General features: G+C 38.8%; 1 protein-coding gene across 2 annotated transcripts in view; it reads left to right on the forward strand.

The window, feature by feature from the left end:
• RAB3C (RAB3C, member RAS oncogene family) overlaps positions 1–19,438 on the forward strand; it is a 216,727-nt gene that overhangs the window by 72,772 nt on the left and 124,517 nt on the right. The window lies entirely within an intron of this gene.

The raw sequence follows: 19,438 nt of genomic DNA on the forward strand, positions 1-19,438 counted from the left end.
GGAAGTACAGCCATCCTCCCAACTGGAGAACGTTCAAACCTAATTTCACGTTGGAGTGGTGGTGGGTTTGCATTGCATGTATAATCCCCTCCACCGAATTCCACTGTAGTTTTCTAATTTTCTAATCCATACTGGTGCATGTTTTCTTGCATCTAAACTGATTCAATAGTAAAAAGGAAAAACAAAATCATAAATATGTTAGTGCATAAAAGCAATGAGTTTATTTTGATATGATTCCTGGGATAATATTCATGAGAGTCAGAAAACTGTTGGTCATTCATGAAACATACAATTAAAAATATGTCAGCATTTATACATTTTAGGATATTAGCAGTTTTACATTCTCACTGTGCTCCTGTAGCTCAAAGTCCTTTGTCATCTAAACTGTTATCTTCATTATCTGAAGACTTTTCTTACAGGTCTGAGAAGAATTTTATTTGTTTGTTCATTTAGAGCTCGATCCTGCAAGGCACTGAGCACTTTGACCCTGATCCAGCAAAGAATTTCAGCACAAGCCAGTGTTTTAAGTTAAACATGTTTAAGTGCACAGGCTGAGCACTTTGCATGATCGTGCCCATATATACTGATTTTTGTCAATGCCTCGTGACATGCTTCCACAATGGATGTTTTTGCAGTTTTAACGTATGGTAGTGTCATGAAGATACTACTCCTGGGGGAATTCTGCACCGCTGTGTACGCACAGAATTCATGTGCCGCACAGATTTTTTTTCCCCACAGAAAATACATCTTGCCAAAAAGCTGCTGCAGTTATACCTTTTATACCAGGAGCCACTGTGATGCCAGAACAGAGCAGCCCCAGCTATGGACAGGGAAAAGAAAAAAGTTGCCTTCCTCACAGCTCCCTGCCTATGGGGCCAGGTCTGGAGGAATTGGATATGGGGGACGGACAGCATGGGACATGTGAGGCTGCTGGGGTCACAGACTGAGGTTCAGAAGGGTTAGTGGAGGGACAGAGTGGGGCAGGGGCTGAATGGGAGTGGGGGGCAGGGACACATGGGAACAGGGGGATGGGGGAGGGGGTACAGGGCCAAATAGCAGAGGAGAGTGACTGAGTGAGCATGCAGGGATACATGGGGACAGGGGGTAGGAGGTATACCCAACATGGGGGGTGGTGTGTGACTGAGTTAGGGTGCAGGGACACATGGGAACAGGGGGAAGAAGTGGCTGAATGGGCATAAAGGGCCACATTGGGACAGGGGGGAGGGAATGCAGGGAAACTTGGGGATGCAGGTACGGGGAGCCTGAGTGGGGGTGCAGGGACACATGGGAACAGGGGGAGGAAGTGGCTGAGTGAGGGTGCAGGGACACATGGGAACAGGAGGAGAAAATGGCTGAGTGGGCATGCAGGGCCACAAGGGGACAGGGGGGAGGGAGTGCAAGGACATTTGGGGGTACAGGGGGTCTGAGTGGGGATGCAGGGACATATGGGGACAGGGCAAATGTGCCTGACTGACTGAGAGAGGCTAGGTGTTAGCCAGGGTCTGCATGGGGGAGGCTTTCTTACAATCCCTCCCTGCCCCAAAATAAAACTGTTCCATACTTCTCCGACCCGCACCCAACAGCCCTCCAAGTTCACACCCAAGCTCTTTCCCAGCAATGGCTTCCCTCTCCCTCAGCTCCTGTACTGGGCTATCTTGATTATCACTTCAAAAGTTTTTTTTCTCTTAATTAATTGGCCTCTCAGAGTTGGTAAGACAACTTCCACCTGTTTATACTCTCTGTATGTGTGTATATATATCTCCTCAATATATGTTCCATTCTATATGCATCCGAAGAAGTGGGCTGTAGTCCACGAAAGCTTATGCTCTAATAAATTTGTTAGTCTCTAAGGTGCCACAAGTACTCCTGTTCTTCTTTTTGCGGATACAGACTAACACGGCTGCTACTCTGAAATTTGTTACCCCTGACTCTCCCAAGCCTTTGCACGGTTTCTGGAGGATGCAGTAAACACATTTCCGTATTGTAGTTTAAATGAATTATTATTCAGAGTTCTGTATTAATATGCCTAGTAAGGAAGTTATTTGTCAAAAAACATTTGCTGAATCTTTTTTGTTATCTATATTATTAAAGACATTTTGTATTTTGAAATAAATTACCAAAACAATTGAAATAGTCATGTTATTTTGTTATTTTGACAAATAAAATATGCAGAATTTTAAAATATTGTTCACATAAATTTTAATTTTTGGCATGGAATTCCCACAGGAGTATAAACTTTCAGTATATCACCTCCAGTTTGTGCATGCACAAAAATTTGCACACATACACCATGCACCCACACTTTGTATATTCAAACACTTGTATAAACAAGTATTTAGAATTTGTACATGAAACCCAAATTTTAACTTAACCAAATCTGACTTTTTTTTTAGTGTCTTGAGACTAGTTATGTTTACAGTTTGCACCTGTGGCTGATAAGACCTTAGCTGTTGAGAAAAGACTTTGTTTTGCTTAAACCAGTTTGGCATAAATACAGATAAAATCTGAATATGCAATTAAATGTATAGTACATGGTTCTCATAAGCCACCAACACATTAAATACAGTATGAATATAGCAATGTAAAACATTCCTAAAGCCTGGTATAAACCTAAAATAATGGTCACATAATTTTGAAACAAAGTAGGACAAAGAGATTCCTAAGGATTTATATTTTTTATGAAGTTTAAAGGACTGAAAGGAGAATGTGAGCTAATAAAATCCGTAAGCATAAGGGGTAATAAAAGTATGTAATTTGTGTCCATGCCTTGACATTAATTAAAAATAACAGTAGGCTAGCAATAACACACCTAATATAAACTGTAACAGACTCATTAGTAACTGATCATTAGTGCATCTGTCTTGAAGGCTTCCCTTTCACTGAAGGCTTCCATCAGGACTTGCCTGGTGCTTGCAGCTGGTTCATAATTCAGGAGTCTGTTTGCTCACGGATTTTTAGCAGCTGAACTATTATACTCTTCTGGCCTTCTTTAAGCTGTCTGTCTGTAAAATGGCAGATTGGCCCTGTTGTGTTTTAAAGCAACTCTTGTACTTTACAGTGTAGGTATGATTATATTCAAGACTCTTTGAGAGCCTGATCCCACTGAAGTCAATGGAAACATTGGGAGTACTTCCCCTGACTTCATTGGCAATTGGATCACATTCTGAATTAGGCTCTTCAGACATGGTCTACTTTAAAGGGATCTCATGGTCACACCTGAAACCATCAGTAGATCTTATTTCTGTAGTGGTATCAGGGTGTGGTGCTTACACCCCCATATTCTTGTTAGGGGGCCTTCCTCTTCATTGTTAATTGTTACCTTTAGAAATAACTTTATTAAAGTATTTTTATGACCATTGCTGACCCCTTATCTATTAGCTTCCTCCAATTCCTTTGTATGAGGAACCCATTAAAGATTTTAAAAATACATTTATATAGGATTTTCCATTGGTACATCTCAAAGTACTTTACAAAGGTATGTGGGTATCATTCATCTCCCTTCTACAGACAATGAAATTGGGACACATAGGTGAAATTATTTGCTCAAAATCACACACCTGGTCAAAGGCAGAGCCAGAAATAGAATCCAGGTGTTCTGCCCTCGTCACTTGTTAGAGGGAGGAGGAAGGATGTGTTACAAATAAAATTATACTTAAATTGAATTGTCTCAACCACTCTGCCCAGATACTCCATACACTTACTCATCCATAACTTCATCGGATGCATGCAGTGGAAAATACAGTAGGAAGATATATATACACAGATTACATTGAAAAAATGGGTGTTGCCATACCAACTGTAACGAGAATAATCAATTAAGGTGAGCAATTATCAGCAGGAGGGAAAAAAAACTTTTTTAGTGATAATCAAGATGGCCCATTTCAAACAGTTGACAAGAAGGTTTGAGTAACAGTAAATTAATTCCAATTTTGCAGTTTCTCGTTGGAATCTGGTTTTGAAGATTTTTTGTTGGAGTATTGCGACACTGCTATGGGTACCCGCATGGCCCCACAGTATGCCAACATTTTTATGGCTGACTTAGAATAATGTGATTGTATCTTAGAGCTTGGCTGTAGACAATGGATCGTGTGGTGTGGTCTGGATGAAAGCTTCTTTTCCATTAGTCCAGATGATGAAGATGTCATCAATTGCACTACATTGATGACAACTTCATGTACATTGGCCAAACCGGACAGTCTCTATGCAAAAGAATAAATGGACACAAATCAGATGTCAAGAATTATAACATTCAAAAACCAGTCGGAGAACACTTCAACCTCTCTGGTCACTCAATTACAGACCTCAAAGTCGCAATACTCCAACAAAAAAACTTCAAAAACAGACTCCAACGAGAAACTGCAGAATTGGAATTAATTTGCAAACTGGACACCATTAAATTAGGCTTGAATAAAGACTGGGAGTGGATGGGTAATTACACAAAATAAAACCTATTTCCTCATGCTAATTTTTCCCCTACTGTTACTCATACCTTCTTGTCAACTGTTGGAAATGGGCCATCCTGATTATCACTAAAAAAGTTTTTTTCCCCCCTCCTGCTGATAATTGCCCACCTTAATTGATTACTCTCATTACAGTTGGTATGGCAACATCCATTTTTTCATGTTCTCTGTGTATATATATCTTCCTATTGTATTTTCCACTGTATCCAATGAAGTGGATTTTAGCCACGAAAGCTTATGCTCAAATAAATTTGTTAGTCTCTAAGGTGCCACAAGTACTCCTGTTCTTTTTGCTGATACAGACTAACACGGCTACCACTCTGAAACCTGTCATCCATAACTGTACATTTATTTCTTATTCAAAATGAAGGGATTGTATAACTGGCTGCAGGGTTCTAATTTGTACTGTCATTTTTCATTAGCCCATACAATATAATGCAAAGCCATGCAGTCTGATGGGCTACTACCATAGAACTCCCCATTAGCATGGCAGCCTTAATTTCTCACCATATTATCAGCCCACTTAACTCTGAGAAATGACATGTTAATTAAAAAGGAAATTTAATATTAGTGGGGGAATCTGGCTTCAAGAAGCAGAAGAGGAGGTATTGAGAAGAATGAGGTAAATTGGGGAGACAAAGTGAGGAGAGATTCAGAAACTGTCCTATTTTATAAGGATATGCATTATGAGTTCTGGAGAGAAGTAGTTAATCAAAGATTTATAGTAGCTAATCATAGAGCAAGAATAAGAGGACAGGAATATTTCAGCCTCTATAATATCTTGATGGTCCCTCTTTTTATTTGGTAATAATGACCTTGACTTTCAGTCTCTGGGTTGATACTTTAACTCAATGTATTACTGTTACCTCATAAACAGGAAGCACCTTCAAGTTCTCATCTAATTATCTAGGCAGTCAGCAGACATCCAGCCTCTTGCTCATAATTTGCATGGAGAAAGCAGCTAAATCTGCCAAATGAAAGGCAAAAGCCTTTGAGAGGAAGGTGAGAAGTCAGTCAAAGAAATGAAAGGTTTAGCACAACTGTAAAGCAAATGCAGGTCTGACAGAGCAAGAACACATCTATTTTTAGGTTATAAATGTCTCTGTTGACAGAACAGCCAGTTTTAGAAACTCCATTAGATTGCAAATACCCTTAGAGGTCACCAAAGCCAAGTGTAAGAGAGATGCATTGTTTAGAGTCTGGTTCCACTAGAGACTAAAAGGAATCATTCTAACTGTCTCTTATTTTTCTAATAGGATCATAGAAATGTAGGTCTGGAAAGAACTTTAAGAGGTCATCAAGTCCAGCCCCCTGTGCTGAGTCAGGCTCAAGAAAACTTAGACCATCCCTGACAGGAGTTTGTCATAACCTATTATTAAAAACCTCCAATAACGGGGGTTCCACAGCCTCCCTTGGAAGCCTATTCCTGAGCTTAGCTACCCTTATAGGCCATGTCTGCACGTATAGCACTGCAGCAGCGCAGCTGTACTGATACAGCTGCGCTGCTGCTGCACATCTGGTGAAGATGCTCTATGCTGACAGGAGAGACCTCTCCTGTCAGCATAAAAAACCCACCCCCGTGAACGGCATAAGCTATATCGACGGGAGAAACTTTCCCGCTGACATAGCGCTGTGCACACGAGCACTTATGTCCCTCAGGAGGGTGGAATAGTCACACCCCTCAGCAACATTAGTTTTGCCAACATACGCGGTAGTGTAGACATAGCCGTAGTTAGAAATTTTTTCCAAATATCTTAACTAAATCTCCCTTGCTGCAGATTAAACTCATTACTACTTGTCCTTCCATCTGTGAATACAGAAAAAATTGATCACTGTCCTCTTTACAACAGCCTGTAACATACTTGAAGACTGTTATCAGGTTCCCCCTTCAGTCATCTTTTCTCCAGACTAAACAGGGCCAGTTTTTTAACCTTTCCTCATAAGTCAGGTTTCCTAAACCAGTTATAATTTTTGTTGCTCTCCTCTGGTTCTCTCCAATTTATCCACATCTTTCCTAAAGTCTGTCACCCAGAAATAGACACCGTACTCCAGCTGAGGCCTTACCCATGCTGAGTAGAATGGGACAATTGCCTTTCATGTCTTATGTACTGTTGATATACCCTAGAATGATATTAGCCTTTTTTGCAATTGCCTCATGTTATTGTCTCATATTCAATTTGTGATCCACTATAACTCCTGATTCTTTTAAGCAGTACTATCACCTAATCAGATATTTCTCATTTTGTAAGTGTGCATTTGATTTTTTCCTTTGTAAGAGAAGTTCTTTACACTTTATTGAATTTCATCTCATTGATTTCAGACCAATTCTCTTAATTTGTCAAGTTCGTTTTGAATTCCAATCCTGTCCTCCGAGGTGCTAGCTAGCATTCCTAGCTTGGTATAATTTGCAAATATTAGAAGCATTCTCTCCACTCCATTATCAAAATCATTAATGAAATCATTGAGTACTACTGGATGCAGGACTGACACTAACAGGACCCTACTAGATACACCCTCCCAGTTTGACAGCAAACAATTGATAACTACTCTTTTAAATATGTTCTTTCAACCAGTTGTGCATCAACTTTATAGTAATTTCATCTAGACCACATTTCCATAGTTTGCTTATGAGAATGTCATATGTCACGTCTACTGCTTCCCCCCTATCCAGTAAACCAGTCAAAGAGGGAAATTAGGTTGGTTTGGTATGAATTGTTCTTGGCAAATCCATGATGGTTATTACTTAACTCTGTTATTCTTTAGGTGCTTATAAATTTATTGTTTAATCATTTCCTCCAGTATCTTTCCAGGTATCAAAATTAGGCTGACTGGTATATAATTCCCTGGGTACTCTTTGTTTCCATTTTTAAAGACAGATACTATGTTTTCCCTTCTCCAGTCCTCTTGGACATCACTCATCCTCCATAAATTCTCCAAGGTAATTGCTAATGGTTCTGAAATTGCTTCAGCTAGTTCCTTAAGTACCCTAGGATGAATTTCATTTGGCCATGCTGACTTGAATACATCTAACTTATCTGAATATTCCTTAACCTGTTCCTTCCCTATTTTGGCTTGCATTCCTTCCCCCTTGTTGTTAATATTAATTAGGTAAAGTAGCTGGTCACCATTAACCTTTTTAATGAAGACTGAAGCAAAATAAGGCATTAAAGACCTCAGCCTTCTTGATGTAATCAGTTATTAGCTCTTCTTCCACACTAAGTAGAGGATCTACACCTTCCTTCCTTTTTTTCTTACTTCCAATGTATGTAAAGAACCTATTCTTGTTGCCTCTTGTGCCCCTGACTATGTGTAACTTTCTGATTTTGTCCCTACATGCTTGCTATTCTTTTATACTACTCCACAGTTTTTGTACTATTGCTTTTTGATTTTCAGGTCAGTAAAGAACTCCTGATACAGCCCTATTGGCTTCTTATTACTCTTCCTACCTTTCTTTTGCATTGGGATAGTTTGCAGTTGTGCGTTTAATATTATCCCCCTGAGAAACTGCCAGATATCCTGAACTCCTTAATCCCTTAGATTTTTCTTCCCATGAGCCCTTAACTATCAATTCTCTGAATTTGTTAAAGTCTGCCTTTTTGAAGTCCATTGGCCTTATTCTGCTGGTTTCCTTCATGGATCACAAAATCTATCATTTCTTTATCAGTTTAACCCAAATCAGAAGTGAAAGGAAACCAATTCTTCCTTTTTTGTCAGAATCAAGTCTAAAATGGCTGTCCTCTTGCTTACTTCCTCCACCTTCTGAAACAAAAAATTGTCCCCAACACATTCCAATAACTTATTGGAAATTTTGTATTTTGCTGTATTACTTTTGGAACAGATGTCTGAGTAAAGTCCTCCATTACTACCAAATCTTATGATTTGGATATTTTTGTTTGTTCTAGAAATGCCTCATCCACCACCTCTTCCTGATTTGGCAGCCTATAGTAGACCCCCTACTATGACATGACCCCTATTTTTTTTTACCCCTTTTATCATTACCCAACAACTTTGTATTAGACTGCACCTCCTTGTAGACCTCAGAACAAGTGTATATATTCTTGATCTATAATTCAACACCACTCCCTTTTTCATGGCCTCTCTTTTCTGGTACAAGGTATACATCTCTATTACAATATTACAATCATGAGAGTTACCCCTCCAAATCTCAGTCTTACCACCATTAGTTGAAATGAGGTTCCATTTTAAGCCATAACCCTGAATCTTCATAACTTTGGTTAGCAAAATTAGATTAGCCTGGAAGTTACCAAGTTTTTCTGAAGGCTAAGGAGGATTTTTCTGCTGAGTTTGAAGACATTTGGCCAAATGTTCTTTGAGTTTTAAGTCACCTAAGATGACTATTATTTGAAATATTAGGTTGTGTTTAGCATTTCTTTGTGACTCTGACTTAAAACCAGATTGTTGCTATCCCTTAAAACTTTTCCAGTATTGCCAATCCTGTGCATTCAAAAATCATGAGTCAGACCTCAAAAATCATCAGGGTTTCTTCCTTAAAAAAAAAAATCAACTCATCTTGTCTGTCTTTTGGTTTCTGAGCCTTTAGAGTGCACTTGGGTCATGTTTTTAAGCGTTTCTCCACAATTTATGGCAGCTTTAAGGACAATTTGCACCTCTCCAGCAAGAATTAGCAGAGTCAAGGATCTGGCTGTATATGTATAGCAAGGGACATTATTAGTGAAACTAATGCATTTAGAAGCCTGGAAATTAACTGCTAATAGAAGGCAGTGTGACAGACCCAGACCAGTGGGGTACAGGAGTCTGGTAGAGGGCAAATATACTGGTCACTGGATGAGAAGTTTTCTGTTCCCTGAGTGACCAGAGCAGGGGCTGCACTAGAGTAATCAGGAACCTGCTAGAACCAGTTAAGGCAGGCAGGCTAATTAGAACACCTGGAGACAATTAAGAAGAAGCTGCTAGAATCAATTAAGGCAGGCTAATCAGGGCACCTGGGTTTTAAAAGGAGCTCACTTCAGTTTGTGGTATGAGTGTGAGGAGCTGGGAGCAAGAGGTGCAAGGAGCTGAGAGAGAGAGTGCGTGAGTGAGTGAGTGTGCGTGCGTGCTGTTGCTGGAGGACCGAGGAGCACAAGCGTTATCAGACACCAGGAGGAAGGTCCTGTGGTGAGAATAAGGAAGGTGTTTGGAGGAGGCCCTGGGGAAGTAGCCCAGGGAGTTGTAGCTGTCATGCAGCTGTTACAGGAGGCACTATAGACAGCTGCAGTCCAGCTGCTGGAACCTGGAGTAGAGGGTGGGCCCGGGTTCCCCCCAAACCTCCCAATTGACCTGGCCTGTGGGTTGTCCCAGAGGGGAAGGTCTCTGGGCTGTTCCCCAACCCACATGGTGAATCGCTGAGGCAAGAAAATCCGCCAATAAGCGCAGGACCCACCAAGATAGAGGAGGAACTTTGTCACAGCAGATACATATTCAAAGACTGGTTTTGTAATATGTACTGTGATAAGTTATATGTGCATATTTATTTGAGAGTATTGAACTGTGAGTGTATTTAATTATTTCCCATATCTTTGTTGTTCATTTCCATACTTTTACATGCTTAATGATGTTTGTGTAAATTTCTTTGGTGCACATCCTTAATAGCAACCTTAACATTTTGTTAACATTTCTTGTTTGTTCTACTTTTATCTTCACTCTTCCTTTCTCCAGTAAGTAGTTCATAGTCAAGACTTCACTGTTGCTCTGCAAAGAGCTAGTATAGATTTTTCATTTACTTTTTGTCTCAAGTCCTTTCATACATCAACAGGAGAAATTAAAGAAATATACTGTCTCTTTGATATGGTACATAAATAACCTTCAAGCAGCTACACCATGAAAGGAGCAACAATGTATTGTTTGAAGTTAAGAGGGTTTAGGAATTTCTACTTTTAATAGCAAGATGATCCAAAAACTCATAACAGTGTTCTTTGGTTACTGGACCAATTTTATGGAAGTTAACATACGACTATGTCTCCTACAATTTGTCCTTTTGTACAAGTGTGAGTGCTTCCAATTAAGTTATCAGTAGTTCAAATATTTCTCAAAGAAATTAAGTTTATACTAGCAATGGGTCCAAATCAAGTTCTGAATCCAAATCCCCCTGAATAATGGAGTTGTTAAAAATCCATGTCCAGAATCTTGAGTCCAAAAGCCCCAGAAATGTGTGGTGTTCAAAATCTGGATCTGAATTTTGTATTTTGCCTCTAGTTAGTATCTCTCCAGAAATGTTTTGCCTCCATCAGTACCTCTTACTGTTGGTTTAGAAGGACCATTGACTCCTATGTAAAACAAATAATAGTGACAATGTTACTTTACAAGTAAATTATCTATTTGGAAAACTAGAATTGGGCTCAAACCATGAATCCAAACTTTGGGGAAATCTGGATCTGGAGCCAGGCACTAGCTCAGGTCTAACTCCAATGATGTCTAATTTAATATTTGTTTAATCTCCCTGTGCCTCAGTTCTCCCATTATAAAATGGGGATGATTCTCTCACCCTTTGTCAGTAAATTGTAAGGCCTTCAGGACTGTCCCTTCCTCTGTGTTTAACCAATGACTAGTAAAATGGGGAACTGATCCTTTTTTGAGCCTCTAGGTATTGCCACAATACAAAAAAATCAGTAATAATAAATTTGTGTTATAAAGTTTGGATCTAAATTTGATCAGGTCACTCACTCTAGTCCTTAAAGAGCTACAGCTGCAAAACTTCTGATAATATTTATTTGGCTAAGGAACAAAATTTGGTGTAAGCTTTGGCTGTGCCCGGATTGCTTTATATTGAGGGTCGTACCAAATTCACAGTCCATTTTGGTCAACTTCATGATTATAGGATTTTAAAAATTGTAAATTTAATGATTTCAGCTATTTAAATCTGAAATCTCATGGTGTTGTTCATAGGGCTCCTGACCCAAAAAGGAGTTGTGGGGGGTCACATGGTTATTGTAGGGAATGTTGCGGTACTGCTATCCTTACTTCTGCACTGCTGGTGGTGGCAGCGTTGCCTTCAGAGCTGGGTAGATGGAGATCGGTGGCTGCTGTCTGGGAGCCCAGCTCTGAAGGCAGAGCCGCCATCAGCAGCAGCACAGACATAAGGATGGCGTGGTGTGGTATTGCCACCCTTAATTCTATGATGCTTCTGGTGGGGTGCTACCTTCCGATCTAGGCACCAGGCCAACAGCCACCACTCTCTGGCTACCCAGCTCTGGAGGCAGTGCAGAAGTAAGAGTGGCAATACCATGACTCCACTAAAATAACCTTGGGACCCCCTGCAACTCCATTTTGGGTCAGGACCCCCAATTTGAGAAACACTAGTCTCCCCCATGAAATCTGTATATAGTATAGGGTAAAAGCATACAAAAGACCATATTTCATGGGGGGGAGACCAGATTTCATGGTCCGTGACGCATTTTTCATGGCCATGAATTTGGTAGGGCCCTATTTATATCACTTCTGCAGAGCAACTGTAAAGCTAACTAGTTTTCCACTGGAGACTCCTTGAGTGATGTAGGGCCACTGTAGCATCTACTACACTGTTCTCAGCAGAGTCAAGGGAAGGGTAGGGACGGTTTTGTGGCCTGCAGCATGCAGGGGGTCAGACCAGATGATCATAATGGTCCCTTCTGACCTTAAAGTCTATGAGTCTATGAGTTCTCATTGGCCACTAGAGGGGGTGTGACAGAAGGAACCTAGGACATGGTCAGCGTATCTCTGAGTACCATTATGGCCTCCACTGCTCCACTTTACACTGGGGCTGGAGCAGAGACCGGATGGGCCAGGTTCAGGGGAGTGCAAAGGACAACTTTGTGCCTCCACCCATTTATGTTGAGCAGCATTAAGCATTTGTCATCCACAGCTGGGGCTCAGTCCCAGTATTTGCAGGTACTTTGAAAATGCTGTTATAAATATTGGCTATTTCTGTTTAGTCCCCTTCTTTTGGCTATTAAGAAACAAGACTAGTGCCTTATTTCACACTTCAGTTACTTGGGCTTGGAGGCTGACAATGCTACACATGATAGAATTTTTTGACCCTGCTTGTTCTTCGTGGGTTTCCAAATGCCATGCATGAGCACATATGTATTTTTTTCCTCTTCTGCCTCCTCTCTTTCTTTGCATTAAACCATCCACACTGTCCTCCCCTTTTTTCCTTATGTGGGGTGTGTAATGAGATGTTTCAGCTTTTATTACTTGTGCACCAGATCTGAATCTAAAAGCAAGTTGTTTGGGGTGGGGGAGTGGGTGTTCATAATCTATAAAAACAATCTCAAATTAGAGATTTTCTACTATGTTACAAGGGTTTTTTTTAAATGTCATTTTTAGTTATAAAATGTTTTAATGACCTATGCTAGACTTTGGGTTTTTTTTTTTTTAAAGCGTGGAGTAATATTGCAATATTGTACTTGATGGCATTGTGTGCCATTAAACATCTATTAGGATTTTCACTATAAAATTTAATTTTCAGAGGTTTATAGCTTATCTAAAAATATGTTGCATGCTGAAATTTTGGTATTTTGAAGGGGGAAAAAAATTTATTTCTGAGATCACAATGTATACTATAAATAGTAGAGAAGAAATATCGTTAAAGCACAGAACTGGGACTTTGGAGCTATATGCGGTTCCTTCCAAACACGTGATAAATGATCATGGGCAAATCTCCATGTCCTTCGTTTTGCCCATAGCATTGTTCAAATGATGGTCCCACAGAAGAGGTGTGTAAATGAAACCTGGCTCACATGGTCACCATAAATGTGAATTAGCAGGTTCCCTTCATTTTGAAGGTTTTTCCATACTGCCATCAGGTTTGCCTGGACTTTCAGATTAGAAAAATCCAACTGAACCTCAAGAAAAGTAAAATTTTCTAGTTCCATAGCTTTGGTCATGTATTTTTCACTCCCTGTCCCCCTTCCTTCTCTTTCCATGTCCTGGGACCCTTTCCTTAAGTAGAGAGGTATTCTAATGCTCTGGTTTGTCTTTCTGTCTTTTGAGATGGCTTGAACTCAACCCAGGTAAAACGGAGATTATGGTGATAGGTAACTTGATGAAATGTTAGTGGTTATTTCATGGTATTTTCAGTGACATACTCTCAGCTCTGGAATTTGCCTCTTTGGTCAAAAAGAGCCTGAGTTTGAGCTCAGGGCTCAATACAAGATTACTCTGTTTGGCCAGGTTTTCATAAAAGGATAACTGACAAGGATTTGAGTGGGTTGAGGGAAAATTGCTAATCGTGAGTAGATGGGTAGATGAGGAAGGTCAACTAGCTAAGAAATGGGAATTAAAATACTTCCTTTCACTTAGACACGAGAACAAGTGGCTTTTTATATTTATTATGTGTTTCCTCTGTCCCTCTTCTCAGCCCACATGCATCGACATATGTACATACACAACTTGGGAGTTCTTAATGGGCAGGGTGGTTACATTGTCCAAGTGGCAAAAAGAACCTCTAAAATATGCAAACATATAGAACAGCATCCAGCCTGTTTGGATGACTGCATATGCTTCAGTCCACACATAGGAGAAGGGATTCACTTTTTTTTTTTTAATCATTTGCCCTCCTTTATGTGTTGGAAATCCCATTGATCTTGATTTGGGCTGTCAGCAGAGGTTCTGCCAGTTAATGTGCAATGCACAGGAGGTGGGTGATTGCTTGAACCTTGCCTTCACTGGATCTCTGAGTTTGCAGATTAAGCATGGTTGGGCCAACACCAATCGGACTAAAGCCCATGGGATAACATGCGTATCAGAGTAGAATTCGGAAATGTGAGTTTTACATGGACATCTTTGGTCAGTTAGCAGTTAAAATCTTTTGTTAAATATTTTTAAAGAGCCCTTTTTATTAGTCTTCACTACATTGAACTTTTGACTTTGCACTCACTCACTGTCATTCATTCCCTGCTGTCCCTCTACTCTAGTTCTTTAATGAACATCATTGTCAGATCTGATAGGATACAACAGACATTACTTTTATAGCCTATCACAAGAGAACTGAAATGGCACCATAGAAGATCTATATATTTAGTTTCTCCCAGGAAGATGAATTGCCATGGTAACACGGCCATGGAATAATAGGTCAAGTTTTATCATTTTTCCTCAGGCTTATTTTATTACATTTTTGCTTAGAAAGACACCAGTATAAAATGCAGGCTTCAGCATTTCACAGTTTAAAAAAAAAAACAAACAAGAGATGATCATCTGAGCAATCCAATACTCATGCATGAAGGAATAAGACCAAGTAACAGCAGTCAGTAGCCATGTTTGAACTGATACAAGGATTTTCTTTGGTTCAGGTGTACATCAATACAATTGGGACTGATTTTAAGATGCAGATGTGATGAAATATGCTCAATCTTTTCTCAAAAACAAAGCATAATAAAAACAAGGTCTGGAAGTTTCATTGTGTTGAGGGATTAACTGTTCCAAGTAAATTCAATCATAGTAAACTGTACTAAAATATAACATTTCACATTACGATGTTTGATACTTCAAATATGCCATTTGTCTTTGATAAAATCAGATTATTTTGAGTATTTTAACAAGCTCACAACTTTAACTTTCTCTGTATACTCAAGAAGCTCCTAAATTTTAGGCAGAATAAAATGAGAGGTTTCTGAATGTGTTGGACCCCAGTTAACACTGGTATGTTTAACTCTTCTATTTAAATAACAAATTCTTTGTAACCTCCCTATCTTTCTAAATATCCTATTAATTCCACATGACCACGTCTTTTGTGACATATAACATGTTTCTGATTGGATTTCATATTAATATGAATTTTGCTTGTGTTACTGCTCATACTGGTACTGATGCCTATAGTAAAGGTTGCCTACCACTTTTCATTCATTATAAGATACCATTTTCACTTGTTTATAACTTTGCCAGACTTACACCGTGTGGGCTAAAATTCAGTTTTCCATGCCCATTATCTATCTTAAGCTGAATATTTTTTGAAAGTTTTACCAAAAGCAGTTGAGCCATTTCCAAGAATGAGGTTAGGGAAAAATACAGTATTTTGTCAAAGTTAAAAAAAAATAAATCTTACAACCATTTCATTGTGAAATCGAAGTGCCACAGTACTCTGGAGCAGAAACTTGAAATTTTGGAGGTAGAATAGGTGGGTGGGGGGAGGGTCACATTGATCTCAGGGATGTCTCTTCTTGCCCAAATTTGACCCTCTAAAAATCGCAGTTTGCACCTGCTCACTGGAGGTTTGTTAGAGGCTGGCAGCATTATTCTCTGAATATTCTCTCTGCATTGAGCATGTGTCTTCTTGCAGCATTTTTGTGCCTACTGTTTTTTTTAATGGACTATAAGGTATACCCAATTCTTAATTAAATGTTAAGATTGAGAAAAGAAACTCTTAAAAGTAAGCCAATACAGAATTAAGATTCAAGGCTCAACCTGCCTCCTTATGTGTATGCCTTATAATTTGATCTCTTTCTAGGATTATAAATTATTTGGCATGTAACACCGCGTATAATGTACCATTATGTAAACTGGAATTTAATTTGCAACTTCACATATAGTAAAATAATGGCAGTAATAATTGGCTTGATTTTTAAATTTCAATGAACTATATGAAACAAATCAAGTATGAAGTGAATCGTTTCAGTAGTTCTAAAGGAATATAACGGTTGTATATAAGACTTCCAGTGTTGCAGGATTTTTATAATGGCTAAAGTTAATAGCATATTAAAAACATTTCCAGTATAAATACTGTATGTGCAAATACTGTAAATTGCTGATTTGGAAATGAGCAATGACATTCTTCTAACTAGTGTTAAATGAGTTCTTTGTTAAAAGACTAAATTATCTTGGTTGCAGAATAATTAGGTGGAAGGATGCTGTAACATGATGTGCATAACAGGACCAGTTATCACATAATATAATCAGAAAGAGTCATTGGTAGGGCAGTTTTGTGCATCTGAAGTAGAATCCAGAGTACATTCCACCATAGTAAAGGAGGAAGATTGGAGAATAGAGATGACCAAATTGCAGTGTAAGTATTCCCCTAAATCTTATTCCATGCCTCTTGTGATTAAGGAGGTATCAATATCAATTTCCAAAGCCAACTGTGGTTTCATTATATGGCATATATACTTAAAAGTAAATTTGCCTACACATCATGAGGCTACAGGAGGGGAAGACCTCTTTGCTTTCAAAAATTTAGACTGAGGAAATTATGGGAGTCTACTTTATTTACTAGTATTTACTACTACTATTTGCTACTTATTAGTAATAGCAGCAAATATATATTTTATGGTAGTCTCCAATTGGGACTTGGACTTGATTGTGTTGGCTTCTTGTACTTTCTAAAGGTATCATAAGCCAGCTAGTCTTTTCAACATGTGCCTGCTAAATAAGAAGTATGAAGGCATAATTGTATCCCTCAGCCAAGCAAGAAAGTCAAGGTATCCATCATTATTGGAGGAAGGAATATCACCTTATTTCCTTCATGTTTAAGCAGTTTTCTTATATTTCTTTCATAGAAAAGGTTTTAATTTCCCATAGTTTTATTGGCTTAATTCCCTTTATTTACTATTAGAGTAAAAGTCTGCCCTACAGCAATTACTGTCCAGAATAGATATGGAATCCAGACACTTTTTGATAGTGACTATCTGTCTGTCTGTCAACCTGAGATTTGTATAGGGGGAAATATATTAGTCTGACAAGCAGGAGAAAATATTATTTTGCTGCAGGTGATTCACACTAAAACCTGTCTTCAGATCATATAGTGAAAAATTCTAGTTATAAGACACCAAGACAGTAAGCTCTGTATCCAAGATTTTGATACCTTCATAGCCAGTATTTTAGAGCCTTAGGGCTGGTCCACACTAACCCCCCCAGTTCGAACTAAGATATGCAACTTCAGCTACATGAATAATGTAGCTGAAGTCGAAGTACCTTAGTTCGAACTACAAGGTACTTACTGCGGGTCCACACGCGGCAGGCAGGCTCCCCCGTCGACTCTGCGTACTCCTCTCGCAGAGCAGGAGTACCAGCGTCGACGGCGAGCACTTCCGGGATCGATTTATCACATCTAGACAGGACGCAATAAATCAATCCCAGAAGATCGATTGCTTACCGCCGAACCTGGCGGTAAGTATACCGTACCCTTACTGTACATTGGTTTAGGCTTTCTCAGCTGTGTCAAAACTGAAATATGTTTAAAGAAAGAGAGAGAAACAAATGGACTAAAGTTTTTAGATAATTAATTTTACATAAAGATGGACCTCAAATGCAGATCTGGATTTAAGCTTTGCCAGATTTAAGGTAGAGTATGCTGTTTTGGATCTGGACTTTTTTGTAGTCATTTATGGATATAGGAACCAGTTGCAAAGTTCATGAAGATCAGAAGTGGCCCAATGTTTGAGAGCTGTCAGATCTGAGTCTTTGGCATGGACCCATCTCTAATTTTACATTGATGTGTACAGAAAGCAATGTTTCTAAAATGAGTTTTCAGCATATGGTATAGATGGGTGACCATAAATAAAACTGAATTTTCTAGTTTTCAGATGCCTACATGTGGCCCTCTTAATAGTATTCTCATTTCTGTTGACTCTTACAACTGATTAGGAACCATTAAAAGTTTCATTGGGCTAATGTGGGAATGGTACAGCATTGTGTTTGACACTGTGACAAATGAACACACATATCAGTAGAGCTATAAAACAGAGCTCCATGAAACTCCATGGTTTTTGTTTGCTGCAGTTCATGCAAACCTTTTATTAAATTCAGTTCTCATGAGTTTCCCAATCCTATGAGTTCATCTCTGAACTTTGAGAACAAACCCAAAACGTGAGGAATTGCAATTTTACACACTTTTTAGACCTCACTGGAGGTACTCCTGATTTATGCTGGTGTACTTCTCAGTGGCGTACTTTTCCTGTTGCGATCTACACCCTGAGAGCTAGTAAGGACTGTGCTCTATGGACACTGCTAGCCTATGATAGATAAGTTCTAGTGCATGAAGCCAGGATGTCTAGAACAATGAAGTATCATGGGAAATTGTATGTCTACATCAAAGGCCTGATTCTCCTCTCATGCTGGTGTAAATCAGGAGTAACTTTGCTGAAGTTGTGGGGTTACTCTAGTGTAAATCTAGGTAAATAAGAGGTGTATCAGGCACTAGCTTTCTATGCTTGTTTTCAGTGCAAGGTCATTAAAACTAAATCTAGGTTATAGTGACTGTAATCTGACCTGAATTTCCTCCTAGTGTTCTGCCTAAGAAATTGTTTGTGAATGGTAATCAGCTCTGTTACTTTTTTTTTTTTTAATGATCTTATAATTGGTTTATGCAGTGGGTGGAATTTAATTTCTTCTTTCTTTGTAGGATGATTGATGTACATGCAGAAAAGAACACTCATTTAAATATATTTTCTCTAATGAGGTGGTACTATTTGTACCATACGAACTATTTTAGAAAATATTCCAATTAACACATTTGTCATTTTTGTCAGTTTTCTTCTACAGCTGAAGTAGTCCTTTCCATGTTCTAGCAAAAATAAATTTTTGTACTATTAAAATTTTGCAATGATATAATTCTCTTACAGCGGTTGTTTAAAAAACAAACCAGAGTTAACGTAAGTCCTCTGCAGTCATTGATACAATAGCTGTAGTAAAAGTTCATACTGGACATTGTTTGATGGAATTTCACTAAAACGTTCTATTTGGGGACTTTAAAAATGCAAATAAGTATTATTTTGAAACAGAATGATTATATTATTTCCTGTAATATATTTTAATTATTATTGTTAAAATTTTTATTAAAGTAGAACCTTAAAACCTTAACCAAAATTGGGCACTCTATATTAGCATAATAAGTGACAGTCCCTTTCCCAAAGAGCTTGCAATGTAAATGGACATGGTAGACAAAGGCTGTGTGAATGGAAGTATTATCCCCATTTTACAGGTGGGAGACTGAGACACAGGTGAATTGAGTAGGAAAGTTAGGAGTAGTACCAAGATCTCCTAAGTCCCAG

This window comes from Trachemys scripta, chromosome 6 (genome assembly GCF_013100865.1).
Source record: "Trachemys scripta elegans isolate TJP31775 chromosome 6, CAS_Tse_1.0, whole genome shotgun sequence".
NCBI lineage: Eukaryota > Metazoa > Chordata > Testudines > Emydidae > Trachemys > Trachemys scripta.